The 23012-nt window shown below is 37.1% G+C and overlaps 1 long non-coding RNA gene across 1 annotated transcript in view; it reads right to left on the minus strand.

Annotated features, from left to right (window-relative positions):
* The window catches only part of LOC133039879 (uncharacterized), a 28567-nt gene extending 5766 nt beyond the window's left edge, over window positions 1-22801 (minus strand). Inside the window, exon 1 of the long non-coding RNA XR_009688826.1 lies at window positions 22541-22801. This is a non-coding gene — a long non-coding RNA (uncharacterized LOC133039879). The remainder of the gene's footprint in view (window positions 1-22540) is intronic.
* Between the last annotated feature and the right edge of the window lie 211 nt (window positions 22802-23012).

A 23012-nucleotide genomic window follows, 5' to 3' on the forward strand; every position in this document is an offset into this window, starting at 1 on the left:
AAAGAGAGCCAGTATACAAAGAACCGTCTGAGAGGCAACAAGGGCGGATAGAAAAATGCCTCTCCAAGCAAACTTCTCGACCAATCTCAGGTAATTTATCTTTTTGTTATAAACTGATGTCTTGAGTTTTATTTACACTTATCTTTCATTTATCCTCGCAGAGATGACTTTTTTAAAGTCCGCGCCCGTCCTTAAGATCAAACCGAAGGGTGGAGCAACGACGACCTCGCCCATTGTCGCCCAGAAGAGGAAGAGCGATGTGGTGGCTACTCTTGCCGCAGATTCTTCCAAGAAGCTGGCCAAGACCACGCAGGACAAGGGGAAGACAGTCCTGATCGAGCCAACTGTCCGAGCTCGCGACTTCCTGGCCATGCAGGAGAAGTTCGTGGGCGAGGAGTTCATGTCCAAGGCGGAGAAGATCCCTTCTGAGGAGCTTGTTCCGCACTCTGTGGAGTTGGCTTCGCAGTCGATGACCCTGTTCCTAAAAGCTGTCGCCGCTGGTTCGAAGGAAGCTGACTCGCTAAAGAGGCACAATGCCCAGCTTCAGGAGAACATGAAGAGGCTAAAGCAAGAGGCGGCTAGAAAGGATAAAGAGCTTGAAGAACTTTGCAAGGCTAAGGAGCAGGCTGAGCTCGAGGCCAAGAACTCGCGGGCGAAGATCGAGGAGATGACTCGCGACTTGGAGGCCGAGAAAGAGAATGGGAAGAAACAATATGATCAGGCAGTTTCTGATTATATTTACACCACTCTTTCCAAAGTCCCAAACTTCGAATTCTCGATCCTCGGAGCAGAAGCCGCTGAGATGGCCGAGGCTTTTCGCGCTATGTCGCCCACTCAAACCCAATGTGGTGGAGGGAACCTTCCTGAAGAGGTCGAGGGTGCGGATGCTGAGGAAGCCGAGAACGAGGTCGTCAGCAAAGTCGCGGATGAGACTGCTTCTGTTGTTCCAGATGCTTGATTTTCCTCTATGTTAAAACTGTTATGCTTTTTAATTTTACTTTTTTATGCGGTACAGGGGTACTTGCGCTTTGTACTTAGACAAATTTGCTTTTTACTTTGGACAAATTTATATCCTCGCGGGGATAATTATCCTTTAACATTTTCGCAGTACACGGGTACTCGCGTTTTCAATATATATATATCTGCGACTTTAATTACAGCTTGGTGTAATAAGTAGAAATATTTACAAGTCTTTTGATAAAATTTTGAAAATTTAACAATCATGAATCAATTTCCTTTATATAATCAATAGTACATTCTGGCATATATACCCCCCTATACTTAGGATTTTTTTTTTTGTATGAAAAATATCTAAGTATAAGTACAAGAGTGAACATAGTTTAATAATGCGAGTACTATTGATAATATAATTTTAAGCTCTCTCCATTCCAAGCTCGTGGAATCGCAGTCCCATCGAGTGTTGCAAGTCGGGATGTGGCATCACCAATGGTATCTATTACATATATTACATAACGGGCGGCTCGCTGTCGCAACTTTCTTGCTTCTATTTTATCATCAGGCAAGAGCCCTTTTTCCAGATATGCGAGGATAGGAGTCATCCAGGTAATCTCCTCAATGGTATCTATTTCCATGATCACTTCTTGATTTATAGTTGGGTGAGCCAATACGTCTACCGGAATCACATCGAGCAATTCGGCTTCTCTAGTTGAGGCCAAACGAGCCAATGCGTCTGCGTGTGAATTTTGAGCACGCGGTACTCGAGACACGACTATTTTTTTGAACTTCTGCATCATTTCGCAGACAATGGCTAAGTATTTAACCAATCTCCCGCCTCTTGCTAGATATTCTCCATTCACCTGGCATACCACGATTTGGGAGTCGCTAAAAGCCTGAAGATACTCGACTTTCATCTCGAGAGCGAGTTTCAATCCTGTGATTAAAGCTTCATACTCGGCTTCATTGTTAGATGCAGAAAATTCAAAACGTAAAGCAGCGTGTACCTTGAAATTATTGGGACTGATTAACAAGATCCCACTACCAGAACCTTTGCTATTTGAGGCTCCATCGACGTACAATGTCCACGTCTCTCTGTTTGCTATAGCAATGTCGCTTCTGTCTTCTATGAGTGCTACCTCGGTGCTGGGGAATTCAAGTATAAAATCTGCCAAGGCTTGCCCCTTGATCGCAGTTCTTGGTTTATACTTGATGTCGAACTGACTCAACTCCATCGCCCATTTTAACAATCTCCCCGATGCTTATGGTTTCGCTAGAACTTGTCTTAAGGGGTATTTCGTCAAAACATAAATGTTGTGAGCCTGGAAATAAGGTCGCAATTTTCGTGAGGATATTATCAAGGCGAAAGCCAACTTCTCCATTTGGGGATAACGCGTCTCGGCATCCAGTAATCGCTTACTGACATAATATACCGGGTATTGGCGTCCTTGGTCCTCGCGTATTAGTACCGAACTAATCGCATATTCCGAAAAGGCTAAATAGACGGATAGGAATTCACCGGACAATGGCTTTGACAAGATCGGAGGTTGCCCCAAGTGTATTTTTAAAGCTTGAAAGGCCTGCTCGCACTTTTCGTCCCAATAGAACTTTTTGTTGCCTTTCAAAATCTGAAAAAACTCCTTGCACTTATCAGAAGATCTAGATATAAAGCGGTTTAAAGCTGCGACTTTACCTGTGAGGCTTTGAACCTCCTTTGGCTTGGTTGGTGATGGCATTTCCACCAATGCCCTGATCTTCGCGGGATTGGCTTCTATTCCTCGCTGATTAACCATGAACCCAAGGAATTTCCCAGAGCCAACTCCAAAGACGCATTTCAGTGGATTTAAACGCATCTTATACCATCGTAATATATCAAACATGGTCTGTAAGTGGGCAATATGATCCTTCGCATGTTGAGATTTTACGAGCATATCGTCAACATATACCTCCATGGTTTTTCCAATTAGATCTGAGAACATCATGTTCACTAGCCTTTGATAAGTTGCACCTGCGTTTATTAAACCAAAAGGCATGACTTTTTAACAGTATAATCCTCGATCAGTAATGAACGAGGTATGCTCCTGGTCTGGTTCATACATCGAGATTTGATTATATCCCGAGTATGCGTCCATGAAACTCAATAGTTCGTGACCTGCAGTGGCATCAACAAGCTGGTCAATGCTAGGAAGGGGAAAGCTGTCTTTGGGACAGGCTTTGTTTAGATCTGTAAAGTCAACACATGTGCGCCATGAGCCATTAGGCTTTGGCACGAGTACGGGGTTCGCTAACCAGTTGGGGTAAAACGAATCCCGTATAAAGCCGCAGGCAAGGAGGCGGTCGACTTCTTCTTTTAGCGCTTGGTACCTCGCGGGGTCCATTTTGTGGCGCTTTTGTCGAACACCTCGCACCTCGGGGTTAATGTTCAAGCGATGACACATGACTTGCGGAGATATCCCGACCATATCTGAGTGTTTCCAAGCAAAAACATCAAGATTTTGATTTAAAAAGGTCGTTAATTGTTCTCGCAGCTGAAAATTTAATTTAGAACCAATTTTTAAAACTTTGCTATTATCTACAGGATCTATAGGTACCTCAATTGTGTCTTCCGCGGCTTGGGCTGCGGTGGTGTGATCGAGGATTCTTGGATCCAAGTCTGGTTCATCTATATGTGGCACTTCCTCGATTCTGAGGATCTCCTGGCGAGGAGGTGGTGCCTCCAAAAAGTAGATAACATTTACCGTCCTTTTCTCTGCGAGTTTAACTGCTGCATTGTAACATTCTCGCGATTCTGATTGGACTCCCCGCACAGAACCTACTCCAGCGGGAGTAGGGAACTTCATTGTCAGATGATAGAACGAGGTTATGATCTTCATCTCTTTCAGGATTGGTCGACCAATTACGGCGTTATACGCTGAGTACTGGTCGATTACTGCGAAATCTGCCATTGACTTGGCTGTCACTGGGGCAGTTCCCAAAGTAATTGGGAGTTTGATCATTCCTTTTATTGTTATGACATCTCCCGAAAAGCCATAAATGCTCGACGTCACAGGTCGCAGATCCTTCTCCTGCAACCCCATTTGTTTGAATGCTTGGAAATTCAGCAGATTCACTGAACTTCCATTGTCGACAAGTATGCGATGGACATTATCCCCGCCAATATTGGCGACTATCACTAGTGCATCGGAATGCGGGTGATGGACCCATCTCGCATCACTCTCCATAAAGGTGATGTCGTCGCATTCTTTCTTAAACAGCTTTTCGGGCCGCTCACTAAGATTATTCACATTGGTAAGCGGCTTCTCCTTGGCTTCTTTGGCATATCGTTCTTGTGATTTGCGAGAGTCCCCTGCGATATGAGGTCCTCCAATTATAGTCAGGATGTTGCGAGGTGTTTTGGAACCACTCGCATTCTGGTTTTCTCCTTTGTCATCCGCTTGGGGACGACTTTCCTCGCTCTTCTTATACTTGTCGAATTTCCCTCTCCGGATTAGCTCCTCGATTTCATCATGCAAGACCCAACATTCTAAGGTAGTGTGACCAATATCCTTGTGGTACTTATAGAATTTTTTAGGGTCTCTCCTGTCGCGATTTCCCCTGATGGGGGCGGCTTCTTGAAGACTCCGTTTCTTACCTCGATCGCGTAGATATGGTCTCGAGGGACTGCGAGTTCAGTATAGTTGACGAAGCGAGGTCCACCTTTCCTTTTCGGCGAGGATTCCTTCTTTGGAGGAGACTTGGCCAACTTCGGACTTCGCTGTCTTCGCGGGCTGCGTCTTCTTGGGCTTCGGCCCCTGGAGTTCTTCCCTCGTGGACTGCGAGATCGTGATCGCGGTATGGGTGACCGGCGCTTGTCCTTCCCCTTCTCTAACTGTTGGAAATTATTTTACCAGGATCTAGATTTACTAACAAGTATGTTGGATTAACAACCTAATATGAATTCTAAAACAATGAAAATAAACACATATAAAGTTAGAAAACCTTACAGTGGGTGCAGCGGAATATTATGACTCCTTCCGTTCAGATCTCTAGCCCTTGATTCCTTTCTGTAGCAGAGCATCACCAAGATTTGAACCTGGATCTTCTTTTCTCCTTCTTTGATGCAGAAATTCCATAGTCTTCCATACTATGATTGAGATACCACTTGATGTGTGTGGGCACTACACATCTCACAAGGATTTCGAAATTTTCTCTCTTTTTCTCTCTTGAATTTCGTGGGTTTAAGCTTCATAAAAGGATGTGCAAGAGAAGAGAACAAGGGCTGCTATATATAGGGTGAAGGGAGAACACAACTTTCCAAATAAAACAGTTTCCTTAATTACTGTGTAATCAATCAACTGCCTTATTTAGTGTGATCCACCACTTTCCTATTATAGCTAGGCTTTGATTAGCAATTACATGACAATTAAAAAATAAAAATAATAATTGGGAAACACAAAGTGAGTGCTCGGCCATAGAGGGAAATGGGCCTCACTTGGATTTTGCAGTTTCCTCAATTTTATTTCTATTTTTCCAAAAATGCCATTTTTCCAATTCTAATCATTTAAATGCCAAAACTAATTATTTAATAACTAAAATAGATTATTAAATAATATTGTCATTTAAAATAATTATTAATTAGACATACAAAGTCTCTTAATTAATAATTAAACCTAGAAACCCTTTTCTTTACGATTTCATCCTTAAACTGTGAGAATTCATAAAGAAGACATAGTCTAACTTTTAGAATTATAATTGATTAATTAAAATCAATTAACTGAGTCTTACAAGCAGTATGGCCTCAACTAGTATGGGGACCATGGGTCTATATAACCGAGCTTCCAATAAGTCGAACCGAATTTACCAAGTAAATTCCCTAACTTATTAATTCCTCATTGAATCCACACTTAGAACTTGAAATTGCACTCTCAGTCATATATAAACGCTCTATATGTTCCACGATATAGACACGTCATCAGTTATCCATTGTTATAACCCTAATGTGATCAATGATCCTCTATATAGATGATTTACACTGTACAGGATTAAATTACCGTAACACCCTACAATGTATTTTATCCTTAAAACACTTAACCCTGTATAAATGATATTTCACCTAAGTGAAATGAGATCTCCACCATTTATCTTCGTTTGGTTAAGCTCGAAGGAAATCATCCTTTACTTCTATTTGCCAAATAGAAGCTATAGATTCCATATTTATGTTAGCGCTCCCCCACTCAATTGCATTACCGTGTTCCCAAATGTACGTATTACCCTGACCCAAAAGTAGGCTTAACTAACAAATCAAAGAACACGAGTAATACTCTTGAAATTGAGCCTAACCATATCAGGATTTCGATCATGTGATCTAGGATCAACTTATGATATTGAATTGAATAGATATTTACGGTAAGTTTCAAAATCTAATTCAAAGTTCAATATCGGTCCATTCCAATGCATACTCCATGCATCCGATACTGGTAAACTTTGCCAATGTCCTGGAAAGGACATAACACTTTTCCAAGGTGTAAGAATACCTATCGCTGATTATACCATGTCAGTCTAAATCCAGTGTTCTGACAAATCAGGGAATCTACTTTTGAACATATAATAAAGATTATATTCCACTGTGCTGACAACACTATAATCTTTAACCAACTCATATGTTCTGGACTTAAAAAGAATTCATATATTATATACACATATAATCATGAAATAAATCATGTGAACCATGCAACATAAAATGTTATTTCTGATCTTTATAATAAGTAAATCTGATTATGTGAAATGAGTTTTATTTAGGGCATAAAACCCAACAAACTCCCACTTGCACTAATATAAAACAAAAAGTGCATTTCAAATAATCATTAACACCTTGATATACCAATCAAGTGTAGTAGTAGTAAACTCCTTGTAATAGGATCTGATAGGTTGAATTAAACACAACCTCTTCCACTATTACTCTTCCTTAATCACAAAATCCTTGATAATGTGAAATTCCTCTCTATATGTCTACTCTTTTGGGATACTGGATTCTATACTTTTGGGCAACTACTCTTTCGTTATTCAGGAAGTAACCCTAGTAGTTAAGGCAAGTTGGAACACTGCCACAAATGTATAGAACTTTCCTTAGACTGAAAAAGTATCTTTCCTGCAACTTTTAACATTCAGTCTCTTTCTGGTAGACCAAGATATTTCAGATAGGTTTTTACACTTCTCCAAAATCACTACTCCACCCCCAAAGTAATCACCATCTCATCAGCAGACTTTCTAGCACAAAGGCAAGTCTTGAAATCTGATGTGGTGTAGTCTAAGAGTTTTAAACCCACCCTTATTGACTAACATATAGTTCCTCTTCTTAATCTTAAAATTTACTTGATTGTCTTCCAATGTTCCTCTCCTGGATTAATCTGATACTTACTCATTACTCCCACTCAACAGCAGGTGTCTGGTCTAAGACATACTAAAGCATATATGAGACCTCTCACTGTTGATTTAAGAAATTCTTTCATGGCTTTATCTTCTCTGGAATAGTTGAAACTTTTCCTTAGATAAACAAAATCTATATCTTAGAAGTTGTGAAGCTTCTATAGATTTCCATTGGAAAGAAAATGCATCAGCATCTCATGCTTGCATTAGAGTAAGTAATTTCCAGGTATACCGCAAGCCATAGGTTTAGATAAACTCAAACCTATTATACTAGGAACGGGAAGTTTTGTTAAGTCCATTGAATAGACTTATGAACAAAAATTTCCTTTCATGTCCTTGTAACAGAAAACTTTAGGTTACTCCATGTGAATGGATCAAACCATAGTTCTCTTGGCTTTCTTCTTAGTTTCTTATCTTGACAATCCATTACTTGTTTAAACTTACAATGGATTTTAATCACTAGTGTCTTCCAAGTTATAAGAAGGTGAGTTCCTAGAAACTCTCCCACTACAACAAGGTACCGTGAACTATGTCTAAGAAAACTAAATGGTATAGACCTCTTCAGTTGTGTTAAGACAACAGAGGCAGTGGGATCATCTTGTAAAATAAGATGATAGAACACTTTTGGAATCAAGAAAAAATATCTCCTTTATTTGCTACTTTATTTTCAGACTTAGTCATTTTCTTAGAAAAGTAGTATTTGTTTAAACAAACACTTTCTTGTCTAATGACTATGGGATGCTCCACCCCTAATCACTTAGAATAGCTAACAAACATGCAAACCAGGGTTAGCAGTTCTAGCTTTTCTTAAGATTTCGATTAGGTCATCCATGAATCTAGTAATGATTTACATAAAGTATACAATTATTACATCATTCTGAAATTATATTTCCATAGAAGGATTTAGGCAACGACTAGTAACTAATCATCAATATGCAACTCGAATTTCTGGGGAGGTAAGTTTGGATATAATTCAAAAATCAAATTAATGATCTTTGAACTGCATATCTACTATCTTTTTCTCCACCCCTATCAGTTCGCAAGATCTTTAACCACTTACCTTTGCTAGAAATTCATGAAAATTTTCAAACATTTCAAATTTCTTTTGCATAAGGTAAAATCTAGAGTGATCATTTTAAGAATACAACGAAAACTCATATCCACCCCTGAATGTACATCCATCTGCGAATGAGATGAAATTACTTTCAGTGGATATAGGCATATTAACTCTTTGCAGAGAATGATCTTGTCAAAACCACTATGAACAAGATACAAATGCCTTAAATTTATAAAATATGTGGTTGTATCTTTTGATGACTTACTTTAGTTACATCAAAGAGTTCTTAGAATAGTGCAAGTGGATTCTGGTCACAGAATACTAAACTCATACAGTTTAAATCCATTGAAAGAAAATGGTTATGAAACACTTGTGAAAGTGTAACTGTATAATTAGTAATTTTTTCTTGGACCACCACTACTAATCTAACTCTATGATTTGCCTATACAAGTAGGAGATATCTAAGATTGAGGATTTATATCATTTAGGGATAGAATTCCGGGAATATAATCATATGCGTCATCTAATTTCTTAAGAGAAAATAAGACTTTATATGATTTATATACCATTCATCCAATGATATGTCATTAAGCTAATTCGAAATGAATAAGCTAAGAGGAATTAGGATAATTTCGTTTTAAATAAGAATCCAACGATGCTCCGATTAACGAGAGTCAAAGTAATCTTATTTATACAATCTTCTTGTTTCATATTGTAAAACACTAGTCTAAGGTGTCATCAATTGATGAACAGCTAGATGTTGCATATACAATATTTATCTTTCGAGATCTAACACTATTATGTTAGTCTAATGGTGAAAATCCATTAAGGATTTATCTCATTAGAAAAACAAGCTAAGTTAGACCAACAATGAAGATTCGAAATTAAACTACAATTTAATAACAGAAAATAACATGGTTCAATACAAATTCATACACAATTCAGAAATTATCAAGCATATAGCAAGTAGGAATGACAAGTGAAAATACTAAAACATACAATCCTAAATAATTTCCAAGGTTTTCAACAAACTGATATCAGTGTCCCGTTTAGGCGAGAGTCAAAGCTACCAATCATTGAATAGAGTTGTCAGCTCATCTAAAATGATCAACATTCTAGCAACCTTTTATTCGATCAAGATGTGAATCCGCGTTGTCCCGTTTAGGCGAGAGTCAAGGCTATTCTATCTTATGAGCTTCCAGTCTTCCACCATTGTTTCATATTCTTGCAAGTCTTATACAGTCGCCACCATTAGGGTGGTCATAAACTATATAAAAAACTTACAAGATTACTTATCTTTCGAGATTAAACGGTGCTAACTTGCTAATGAACGTTCCTCCATTAGGGAGGATTACTCACTAAAACAATAGCTATGTAAAACCAACAATGGAGATCGAATATCCTTATAATAATAAAGCTCATTATTTAACGAAGGGTTGTATTTTCTTCTAATATTTATTTTAATCCATTTATTTTAAATATATATTTATTTAATTAAAATTTCCAATTTAGAATAAAAAATTCCAAATATAAATTTTAATTTAATATTTATAAATTATACTTAGATAGATAAATAACGTGAATTATTTCCATCTTAGTAATAATTTCCATAAATATTTAGAAAATTATTCAATTTAAGTTGTTTCAAAATTAATTTGAATTAATTTACAACTCAAATTTAATTTTCTATAAATATATATTGCATTTTCGAAAATACTTTAAAATAAAATAAAATAAATCCTGGAAAATTACTCTAATTTTATGTTGGCCCAAAATTAATAAAAATTAATTTTCAACAAAAAATATAATTTTCCTATTTAATTAAATATCTAAGAAAAATTTCAAATATTTAAGTATCATGATTAAAAAATCAACTTAAATATTAATTTTCTATTTAATTAAATATCACTAGAAAAATACTTCAAGCAAAACAGATAATATCTATCTAGAGTTTCATAGACTAATTAATCCAATTTCTAATTATTATATATTTTAGTTCATTTATTTTAATTAACCATCAAATGAAAAAGTCACTGATTTAAGTTGGTCCAAAATTAAATAAATAATTTTCAACTTTAATCTATTTTTCAAATAAAATTCGAAATTTCTGCATCAAAGGTGATGCAATTTCGAAATTTTGGGAAATGATTAATAAAATAAAATAAAATATATTCTGAAAATCTTTAAGTTATTCTGAAATAAGATTCCAAACTTAAGATAATTTTCAACTTTAATTAAATAACATGAAAACAATCAATATTTAAGTATCATGATGAAAATCAACTTAGATATTGAATTTTCAATTTAATTAAATGTATTAAATTCAAGAAATAAATAATTAAGTAAAGAGGAAACTTAATTATTAATTCTAGTTTAATACTAGGAAAATATTCTAAACTTAGATTGTACCAAAATTAATTAGGAAACAATTAATTTCACAATCAATGATATTTTCCTATTTAATATTAGAAATAATAAGTAGCACTAGAAATAACTGTCTAGAATATATCATTGAATAAGTGTTTTTCTAAAATTAACTTTAAAATATTACATGAAAAATAAATTTCATATATTTTAAAAGTTAATTATGTTGCTAATTCAATTTTAATTAGGTTAGACTAATATAATTAACCTAATACAATTATTTAAATAAGGCAAATGGGCCTTCACAATTGGGGTAGTTCCTGTGAGGGGGAGCTGGGTTCAGTATATCGTACCCACTTCTATGGCCCCCAACTCTCACACAAGGCCCAAAAGAGAGGAATTTAACCTTAAAATAAATAATTGTTATTCATTGAATAAGCCCAAATCTAATTGGACCTAAATAAATTTCCTTATGTCAAAATTTATTTTAGCAACCTAGTCCATTTACTTAGTAAAAACTTAAATGGGCTCCCTATATGTATCTAAGCCCAAAAGCAAACATATAGGCTCACACAGGTCAAATGATTTGGATGGACCCTATCATGTTACTAGGTTTACACAGATGAAAGAAGTACAAAATTTACCTGTTACAAATTATTTATAAGATCTATCGTCAATTGGACTATGATTAAAATCAGATCATTGGATCATGATCTGTCAACAAGTTAATCATAGCAATTTAGATCAGATAAATAATAGGTTTGTTAAAAAGTTTTGAATAAACAATATAAACAAACAAACATTGTCCATGTAACAGATGTGAATCAAGATATTAATATAATTAAATTATTATTCTTAAATTACCAAATAAAGGAAACTAATTTTAAAATATCTAGGTTTATTTGAATCAAATTAAATTAAATATCTAATAAGATCAATGATTTAAAAGGAAAGAATCTCCAATATCACTTTCAGATCTTATAATTTAATAAAATAAACCAATTTTAAAATAGATTTGGTTAAATAATAATTACCATAATTATATGTCAAAATATCTCAAATTAAGCAATATTCAAATCTCTACAAAAATATCTATGTTATTTAAATATTTAAGATATGATTTATAAATTTCTAATAAGGAAAAAATGATATATATAGAAAAAATATCATTTTTAAACTTATAATTTATAAATAATTAAATATTTAACAAAATAACAAATTTTTGAATTTGAAAATATTATGGTAAGTATATCTATAAAAATATCTATGTTAATTTCAAATTTATTAATTATTTAATTTGCCATATAAGATAATTTTAATATAATATTTTAAATAAAAAGACAAAGTTATCTTTTAATTTAAAATATCTTAAATATCAAAATATCTAATCTTATAATTAAATAATAAGTAAATATTAAAGAACTTAACAAAATTTTAAATCTGACCATAATAGGAAATATTTAAAAATTGGAAACAATCCAAAATAGAAATATTTAAAATTGGAAAAATTCCAAATTGAAAATATTTAAAATTGGAAACATTTCAATTTAGAAATATTTAAAATAGGAAAAATGAATTTTGGGAAACAATCCCATGAAAAAATTGGATTTTTTGGGAAAAAACCTCAAAAATTCGCAATTTGTGGGAACTGCCAAGAAAGGCTGCATGCAGCAACCATGATTTCCAATCTTCCAAAATTCATATCTTTCTCAATTTTTATCGGAATCGAGTTCCGTAAAAAACAAAATTTCTTAATTTTTCACAAGGAATCCAAATAAAATATTTTCAAAAATTGAAAAAATATATTTCATGGAAAAATTTCGTACAACACATACATTCATCACATAAGCACATAAACCAACATGAAACCATCCAAATCAACACAGAAACATGCAATCATCGTTTTAATTCATATTACATGAAAGTAAATCATTACCATGGCTCTGGTGCCAGTTGTTGGAAATTATTTTACCAGGATCTAGATTTACATACAAGTATGTTGGATTAACAACCTAATATGAATTCTAAAACAATGAAAATAAACACATATAAAGTTAGAAAACCTTACAGTGGGTGCAGCGGAATATTATGACTCCTTCCGTTCAGATCTCTAGCCCTTGATTCCTTTCTGTAGCAGAGCATCACCAAGATTTGAACCTGGATCTTCTTTTCTCCTTCTTTGATGCAGAAATTCCATAGTCTTCCATACTATGATTGAGATACCACTTGATGTGTGTGGGCACTACTCATCTCACAAGGATTTCGAAATTTTCTCTCTTTTTCTCTCTTGAATTTCGTGGGTTTAAGATTCATAAAAGGATGTGCAAGAGAAGAGAACAAGGGCTGCTATATATAGGGAGAAGGGAGAACACAACTTTTCAAATAAAACAGTTTCCTTAATTACTGTGTAATCAATCAACTGCCTTATTTAGTGTGATCCACCACTTTCCTATTATAGCTAGGCTTTGATTAGCAATTACATGACAATTAAAAAATAAAAATAATAATTGGGAAACACAAAGTGAGTGCTCGGCCATAGAGGGAAATGGGCCTCACTTGGATTTTGCAGTTTCCTCAATTTTATTTCTATTTTTCCAAAAATGCCATTTTTCCAATTCTAATCATTTAAATGCCAAAACTAATTATTTAATAACTAAAATAGATTATTAAATAATATTGTCATTTAAAATAATTATTAATTAGACATACAAAGTCTCTTAATTAATAATTAAACCTAGAAACCCTTTTCTTTACGATTTCATCCTTAAACTGTGAGAATTCATAAAGAAGACATAGTCTAACTTTTAGAATTATAATTGATTAATTAAAATCAATTAACTGAGTCTTACAAGCAGTATGGCCTCAACTAGTATGGGGACCATGGGTCTATATAACCGAGCTTCCAATAAGTCGAACCGAATTTACCAAGTAAATTCCCTAACTTATTAATTCCTCATTGAATCCACACTTAGAACTTGGAATTGCACTCTCAGTCATATATAAACGCTCTATATGTTCCACGATATAGACACGTCATCAGTTATCCATTGTTATAACCCTAATGTGATCAATGATCCTCTATATAGATGATTTACACTGTACAGGATTAAATTACCGTAACACCCTACAATGTATTTTATCCTTAAAACACTTAACCTTGTATAAATGATATTTCACCTAAGTGAAATGAGATCTCCACCATTTATCTTCGTTTGGTTAAGCTCGAAGGAAATCATCCTTTACTTCTATTTGCCAAATAGAAGCTATAGATTCCATATTTATGTTAGCGCTCCCCCACTCAATTGCATTATCGTGTTCCCAAAATGTACGTATTACCCTGACCCAAAAGTAGGCTTAACTAACAAATCAAAGAACACGAGTAATACTCTTGAAATTGAGCCTAACCATATCAGGATTTCGATCATGTGATCTAGGATCAACTTATGATATTGAATTGAATAGATATTTACGGTAAGTTTCAAAATCTAATTCAAAGTTCAATATCGGTCCATTCCAATGCATACTCCATGCATCCGATACTGGTAAACTTTGCCAATGTCCTGGAAAGGACATAACACTTTTCCAAGGTGTAAGAATACCTATCGCTGATTATACCATGTCAGTCTAAATCCAGTGTTCAGACAAATCAGGGAATCTACTTTTGAACATATAATAAAGATTATATTCCACTGTGCTGACAACACTATAATCTTTAACCAACTCATATGTTCTGGACTTAAAAAGAATTCATACATTATATACACATATAATCATGAAATAAATCATGTGAACCATGCAACATAAAATGTTATTTCTGATCTTTATTAATAAGTAAATCTGATTATGTGAAATGAATTTTATTTAGGGCATAAAACCCAACACTAACTCCGCTAGAGAATTCTCGATTCTTTTGTGAGGTTCGGCCATGGCGAATAATTCAACTAAGGATTCGGGCCTTCGAGCCTGTAGCTCCTTCCAAAAGTCGGTGCTCGGCAAGATACCTGTTATCAGCATGCAAACAAGCGAAGACTCGGGAGCCTTCTCGACCTTTGTTACTTCTGCATTAAAGCGTTTAAAATAGTCTTGTAAAGACTCACCAGGTTCTTGTTTGATGTTGGCCAAAGTCGTATAAGGTGGCCTATACGTCATTGTGGCCTGGAAATGTGTGAGGAATAAGTCGACGAAGGTTTCCCACGTCGATATCGATGCCTCGGGTAATTGGGTGAACCAATCATGGGCATTTTCCTCGAGTGTTGCCGCAAGAATGCGGCACTTTGCGAGCTGCGGTACCTGATCCACTTCTATTATGGTATTAAATTTTTCAAGATAATCTATCGAGTTAGAAGTACCTTTATATTTGAGGGGTTCGGATAGACGAAACCCTTTTGGAAGTTGAGCCTGTCGCACTTCTGTAGTGAAAGGCGAGGTACCATGCAACTTATATATAGGCTTTCGTTGCTGCTCGAGCATTTTCAAAGCCTGCAGAAGCATGCTTTGGTCAATCCCTCCAGCCGCAGGAGCTGGGGCTGCTACAACTGCGGGACTCGCAACTACTGCGGCAAGATTTGCTGGGACATTAATCCCAGTGGTCGCGATCGGCGCGGTAGGCGGGTTATTATAAGTATTGGCAACCCTGATCGTCCGCATGGGGATCACGGAGTGTCTCAGTATTATGTGGGACGCGTGAGCGTGCCCTGAAAACTGCATTGAGATGATCACGCAGATCACCTCGGTGTACCTGATAACGTCCTCCCTGTTGTGTCTGTACAGAGCCGGACCTTGTGTACCTGCTTGGAGTGCGACCATGCGATGACGAAGAGGCTGACTCTGCGTCGTTGTCTCTTGATGGTCGGCTGCGAGGATTACGGCGTTCAGTATCTTCATCAACTTGTGTGCTTTGGTTTGGATACCTTGCGGATTGATCCCTCGTCGTTGGATGGTTCAGGTCCAGACTTCAGGGTTGGTTCTTCGTTCCCTGCGTACACGGTTAGTATGACGTCTAGAAGTCGTTACCTGAGGGTTATCGGTGCGAATAGCAGGAACTCGAGGAGGGCGTCGGGCTCGGTTTTGTCCATCTACTTCGGCCTGCAGTGCACGCAGTTGATCCTGAATCGCAGCATATTGATCAGTGGTGAGCTGGATCATTCCCTCGGATACCACCGCCGGAGTGACGGGGGGAAAATGCATGGTTGCTGGTGGCGTGGATGCGTCCCCAACTTGAGGGTCAGTCGTTTCTGGGAATAGGTTGAGAGGTCTGATATTGCTTCTCCCTACTCCGCCGTTAATGACGTCCACAGGTGGCGCTCCAGCTCCAGATAATGGTACGTTCATCATCCCAATGTTGATGGACCCGTTGTTAGCTCCATTGGCGTGATTTCCAGCCATGATGATATTGTTCTTTGAAATGAATGAAATCTTAGTCGATTCCCACAGACGGCGCCAAATGTTGTCGAGTGAATTTCGCAACACCAAATTATATTATTTTATTAATATGAAAGAGAATTTTATGGGTAATGACGAGTGCGAGTATTCAACCTAGAATGGCGAGTACTCGACTGGGAATGGGAAAACAATCAACAAAACACTGGAAAATAATAGTAAGACAGAGAATTATAGTGGTTCAGTCAAATTATGATCTGCTTAGTCCACTGTAGCAAAGGATTCGTCGGTGCCATTTCATGGTGGATCACCTCTTTATATACAAAGCAGGTGTCCAATCGGTTACACAAGGATCACATTCATTGTTAATCCATTATTTACATATTGAATTGCCATAATTAAACCCAAGCAACGTTAACATTAATAAATGAACGACAGTTACTAAGTCCATCAACGTATGCGTCTTCCGCATCTGCGAGTTGACTGTTCATGTTCCGTTGTTGAGCTCGCAGGGTTATCAGTACGTTTGGAACGTCTGCGCCCTTAGGTAATTGCCTCTTGGAGACATCGCATGTAACACCCTAACTAACATAGGCGTATTACGTGATTTTTAAACATACTGTGCAGCTCGTTGCTAATCAACGAGGTTTATGGAAAAACGTGATTAATTAAAATTTTGCTTTTTAATTAAACTTATAACATAATATTACAAAAGACTCGGGATCCCGATTATAAAATCATTTACAAAAAGATTTAACTGATTAACTGATACATAAAATAAAAGTCGTCTAACGACCAGTTACAAAATCAGCCTCGCTGTCCCGAGGATCGTACGCTCCAGGCCTAACCGCCCCGACATGTACAATCTTCACAAGCTCGCTCACGGTCCATCAGCTATAGCCTTGCCTTTACCTACACATAAATGTAGAACTGTGAGTCGACAGACACAGTAAGAAAAGCATAATAATACTCATACATAATTCTAACTGCCGTGTCCAACACGATACTGAGTCCCGCTACTGCCATGTCCAACATGGTACTGAGCCACTACTGCCATGTCCAACATGGTACTGAGTTCTGAACGTTCATAGGGACGGTACTGTTGACACATAACAACCTGATCGGTCGAACCGGTCATACTTCGGCTGCTGGTCATACTCCAGCCTGTACCGACGTGTTACTATATCCTCCTGATCGGTCGAACCGGTCATACTCCGGCTGCTGGTCATACTCCATCCTGTACCGACGGGATACGTCAATAGTACGGAACCACCAACCAAGTGTCAGCCTGATCGGTCGAACCGGTCATACTCCGGCTGCTGGTCATACTCCAGCCTGTACCGACGTGACAGGGTTGGACGGTTCGAAGCCAACATACATAACTAATGTAATCTAACAGGCTTCCTACATGCACGCTAAACATGTAATCTACATATGCATACTGTTATACTAATCTTACCTGGATTCCAAATTCAGGTGTGCCGGTCAACCTGACTGGAACTTTTAGCTGAGCGGCGGATTAGAGGCTCCTAAACCATAAAAATCACAACACTATAAGTGACACGCTAAATCACTTCCCGGGGACTTAAACTAGGAACTAAAAGTTTCCTTATCGATAAAAAGCATGGCAATACCCCTTAAAACATAAAAACGAGGAAAAACACGGGTTCTGAAAATTCCCCAACCGGCAGACCAGTTGCCCAACCGAAATTCCGGTTCTGGGAATTTTCGAAGCCCATCCGGAATTCCGGATGCACAACCGGAATTCCGGTTCCTCGCAGACAGAATTTCAAAAATTCATATCTCAACCAATTCAACCCCAAATTGATTCAAACTTTCCAGACCTACTCCATACATCCCAAATAACATATCCAAGGCATTAAAACCACCCAGAAACCACAGATACAAAAAATGCCATTGGAGCTCAAGCTTTGAGTTCTAAACTCAAACTTGAGCAAAACCACCTAACAAGCAATCAAACTAGCTTAAAACCTCTTAAACTAGCATAATATAATCTCTGAAAAACAAACAAAAACATTAACAACAATACAGCAACAGATTCCCAACAATTTCTTCAAAATTTACATTTTTGAGCTAGAAAATCTAAACTTGAAACAAGGTAGCCTACATGCATTTCTAACAGCTTAAATCACCTCAATTTAACATGCTTACAACCCAGAAATTAATACTAAAACACAGCAATAACAACAGCCACAATACATGCATGCATTTCATCAAATTTTCTCAAAACTCAAGAAACACAAAGGGGAAGTTACAAGTGATCAAACCTTGACTAGGATTACACAAAGAGGAGATGAAAATCACAAGCTTTGAGCAAAAAAAATCCCAGCCCTAGCAGCCCAAGCTTTGGCCGAAAGAGAGAGAGAGCTTTGAGTCTGTGAATTTTGAAATTTTCTTTCTAATTTTGACTAAGTGTGGAAATTAAGAGAAAAAGGAGTTTAAGGCATATATCACATTATTTCAGCCAAGTAACACTCAAATAAATATTTATTTATCAAATAATCAATTCACAAAAAGGCTAAAAGTCATTGGGGTAAAAAGACCATTTTGCCCCTCCATACTAAAATCACATAAAAATCACTAAAGGAGGTATTTTTGGGACATTCTAAATTCCCGGCCATCCCCGACATTTCCAATGTCTAAAACCCGTCCCAAACTAATAACATGCTAAGTTGTGATTTCTACTGAGCCAAACGCCGAGTTCCAAAATACCGGGCACCGAAAATGCAAAATATGAAAACTACTGAATAGCATAACCATGCATTTCTGAATTCCATAAATAACAGTATAATAAATTATTTAAATAGCTATAAATAATTTCATAAATAATCATGATTAAGTGCTAATTTCCAAATTAACTAAGCGGGCTTTACATCGCATTTCGAGCTGATAGAACCTAGACATGCGAGTCTATATCGGTTTATCAAGGCTATTGGATCGTTGGGACCAAATCACATCATAGAGAGTTGATCTCTATGCTTTCGCAGAAGTATAGAGAGGATACTCGCATATGTCCTGACACATGCGGGTTGGATCCATCCTGTATAATGTGAGTTAAAGTTATGCGATTCGACTTAGGTCGTACTCGCAGTATCTCGCTGGTTTTATCCTGGGCGAGGTTAAAACATTGAGGAGTCTCTCATGGACAATTCAGCTTTTATTGGAAATCTGAATACACGTGTCCTTTAGATGGGAGTCTGGTCTCGAGTTTCTAGGTGAGAGAAATCTCACTATAACACCAATCATGCAATATACAATGTTCTAATAAAGATAACAATTCTATTTGTCAAGCATGTTGTTTGGGAAAAATACACAAATTTCCTTTTCCAAAGACTTCTAGCACTACATACACTTCACCACTTCAATTAGTTGTTTCTGATCTTTGGGGTCCCTCTCACACTCCATCTCTCAATGGTTATAGGTATTATATCCATTTTGTCGATGCATATTCTAGATTTACTTGGATATATATGCTTAAAACCAAAGATGAAGCATTAAAAACATTTCAGCATTTCAAAGCTGAAGCTGAGTTACAACTTGGTACCAAAATAAAAGTCCTGCAAACCGATTGGGGGGTGAGTATAGGTCATTCACAAACACACTAAAAGAGGCTGGTATCATTCATAGACACCCATGTCCTACTACCCATGAGCAAAATGGTCTTGCTGAACGCAAACACGGACATATAATTGAAAATGGCCTAATTCTTCTTGCCCATGCTTCAATGCCCTTAAAATTTTGGGATGAGGCCTTTAGAACCGCTGTCTATATTCACAATAGACTTCCAATACCTGTTCTCAACAATAAATCACCCATTGATACTCTATTTCACATTGAACCCGAGTACACAAGCCTCAAAACCTTTGGTTGTTCTTGCTATCCCAATATAAGGCCCTATAACAAGCACAAAATGCAATTTAGATCTACCCCGTGCACCTTTATTGGATATAGCATCATTCATAAAGGATATAAATTTCTTGATACCTCTGGTCGTGTCTACATCTCAAGAGATGTAATCTTTCATGAGTCTCAATTTCCTTATGCATCACATCAGCATGAACCAATTACAACAGAAACAATTGCCTCATTTTATCCATCTGCTATAACTCCAACCATTCCAACTTCCGCATCTGTTACAGCACACCATACTGCATCTAATTTTCCTCATACAAATGCTATCTCTAGTCTTTCTAATTCTTTGCAGGCACCACAATCAATACCAACAACCTGTGACACATCTGCTACTCCTTTGCCATCTACTGCTACTGCTGCTCAGTCTCCTCAGATTCAAATACCTGAAGCACCAAATTTTGCCACTGCTCCTATATCATCTCCTTCCAATTTAAGGACTAATGAAATTGTCAATCCTCCCAGTATTACAGCTGACAGTAATGACAACAGGGGCCTCACCACAGAAGCTGCCATACCTACTGCTCCAAATACCACTGTCCCAGCTGTTACAAACTCTCACAACATACAGAACCGTTCCAAGTCCGGAATCAGAAAGCCCAAAGCTTATTTGGCTCTAAAAGAGCCCACTAGTGTAAAGCAAGCAATGCAAAGTCCACAATGGAATGGAGCTATGTCCACTGAAATGTGTGCTCTGAAGAAGAACAAGACTTGGACTTATGTGGTTCTACCCCCTGGGAGAGAGGCTATTGGGTGTAAATGGGTGTATAGAATTAAAGAGAATCCAGATGGTAGTGTATCCACACTAAAAGCAAGACTTGTGGCAAAAGGGTTTCATTAACAACCGGGGTTTGACTTCACTGAAACATTCAACCCAGTGGTCAAACTAGTTACTATTCGTGTTGTTCTATCTTCGGCTCTCTCAAATGGTTGGGATATCAAACAACTAGATGTTAATAATGCATTTCTTAATGGTGATTTGCAAGAGGAAGTATACATGACACAACCCCCTAGTTTTGTCTTGCCCGATGCCCCTCATTTGGTGTGCAAACTCAACAAAGCCTTGTATGGCCTCAAACAAGCTCCTAGAGCTTGGTTTGAGAAATTGAACACCACCCTCACTGATCTTGGTTTTTCATCCTCCAAATAAGACCGGTCTCTGTTCATTCAGCACACAAAATCATCCACAACAATTATATTAGTCTATGTTGATGACATTGTCATCACGGGTGACAACTCCCAAGTCATTGCCAATATTATCAGCTTGCTGAATTCCAAGTTCTCTCTTAAAGATCTTTGAAATCTACACTATTTCCTTGGTATTCAAGTTCTTTACACACCAGTGGGTCTTCACTTGTCCCAAGCTAAGTATATCAAGGATTTATTGTCCAAGGCCAAAATGAATGAAGCTAAACCTCTTCCCACACCTATGGTTGCAGGTTTAAAACTGTCTGCTTATGGTCATGAACCATTTGATGATCCACAGCTATATAGGTCAATTGTTGGCGCTTTACAATATCTCTTAATTACTCGACCTGAGCTGGCCTTTAGTATCAACAAAGTTTGCCAATTTATGAAGAATCCGCTTCAGTCACATTGGCAAGTCGTTAAGCGCATTCTCAGGTATCTAAGTGGCACTATTGATCACGGGCTGCATCTCCATCGAACTAATACAACTGATCTTATTGCATTCTGTGATGCTGATTGGGCATCTGATCCAGATGACCGACGCTCTACCTCCGGTTTTGCCATATTTCTTGGTGGAAATTTAATCACATGGCAGTGCAAAAAGCAACAAACCATTTCCCGATCTAGCACAGAAGCAGAATACCGTAGTCTAGCAAATGTTGTCTCCGAAATTACATGGCTGCAATCCTTGTTCACTGAACTTCATCTATCTCAGTCAAAGACCCCTGTTGTCTGGTGTGACAATCTTAGCACTGTGCTTCTTGCTGCTAATCCCGTGCTACACGCCCGAACCAAGCACATCGAATTAGATCTATATTTTGATCGGGAAAAGGTTTTACGCCACCAAGTTGCAGTCAAACATGTGTCAGCGCCTAATCAGCTTGCTGATGGTCTTACCAAGTCCATCTCCAGCCAAAACTTCCCTCGTTTTCGAAATAAACTCACAATTTCCAGTCCTTCCAATTATGAGTTTGCGGGGATGTATTAGGGAGTCTTTTCCTGTTCTGTTATGTTTGTTATTTCAGTTAGTGCAGAGTGGTGATTCTCAACTGTTTTCTGTTAAATCAGTTGAGTCTTTCTTTCTCTCTTGTGATCTATATAAGTCACTTTGTACTTTGTAACTAAATAACAATAATACAATGACTCCCTTTGATTCACTTTCTCTAGCTTTCTTTACTTCCTCTCTGTTCTTTGTTCATCTTTATCTTTGATTGTTGTTTGATCTCTTTCATCATGAATCGAAGGAATACCAACCATAATAACCTCACACAACATTCCATGTCCACCCATTCAAAGAAATCACACATCTCTCAACCTGAAATTACAGCATAAAATCTCAAATATCAACATAAATGAATTAGTGCAAATCAGAGTCCCTCCAAAGCCTCTATTTTAGAAGAAAAAGAAGACAAACTCCTTTTTCTGCACCATGCCACCTCTTTCTTCCACTTTCCTTTTCCTTCGACTTGTAAATGACAATTTCCCTTTCAAGCTGCTCATCACTTATTATCGCTGGAAAGGATTAGATTTAAGGTTCGATTACACAGGTACAATGGGTTTAGGGAGAGGAATGTTGCAATTGGGTTTCTTCTCCTTTTTGGTGGTGCAAATGGTTTGATCGATTTTTATGTGGTGGTGAGATGGTGGAGGAGTGCGTGGGTGGGTGGGTGGCCAAGTCAAGTGAGATTAGATTTACTGATTTAAGTTTTTTTTTATCATATATATTTAAAAATAT

The sequence above is a fragment of the Cannabis sativa genome, chromosome 1, assembly GCF_029168945.1.
Source record: "Cannabis sativa cultivar Pink pepper isolate KNU-18-1 chromosome 1, ASM2916894v1, whole genome shotgun sequence".
In the NCBI taxonomy this organism is placed as follows: domain Eukaryota; kingdom Viridiplantae; phylum Streptophyta; class Magnoliopsida; order Rosales; family Cannabaceae; genus Cannabis; species Cannabis sativa.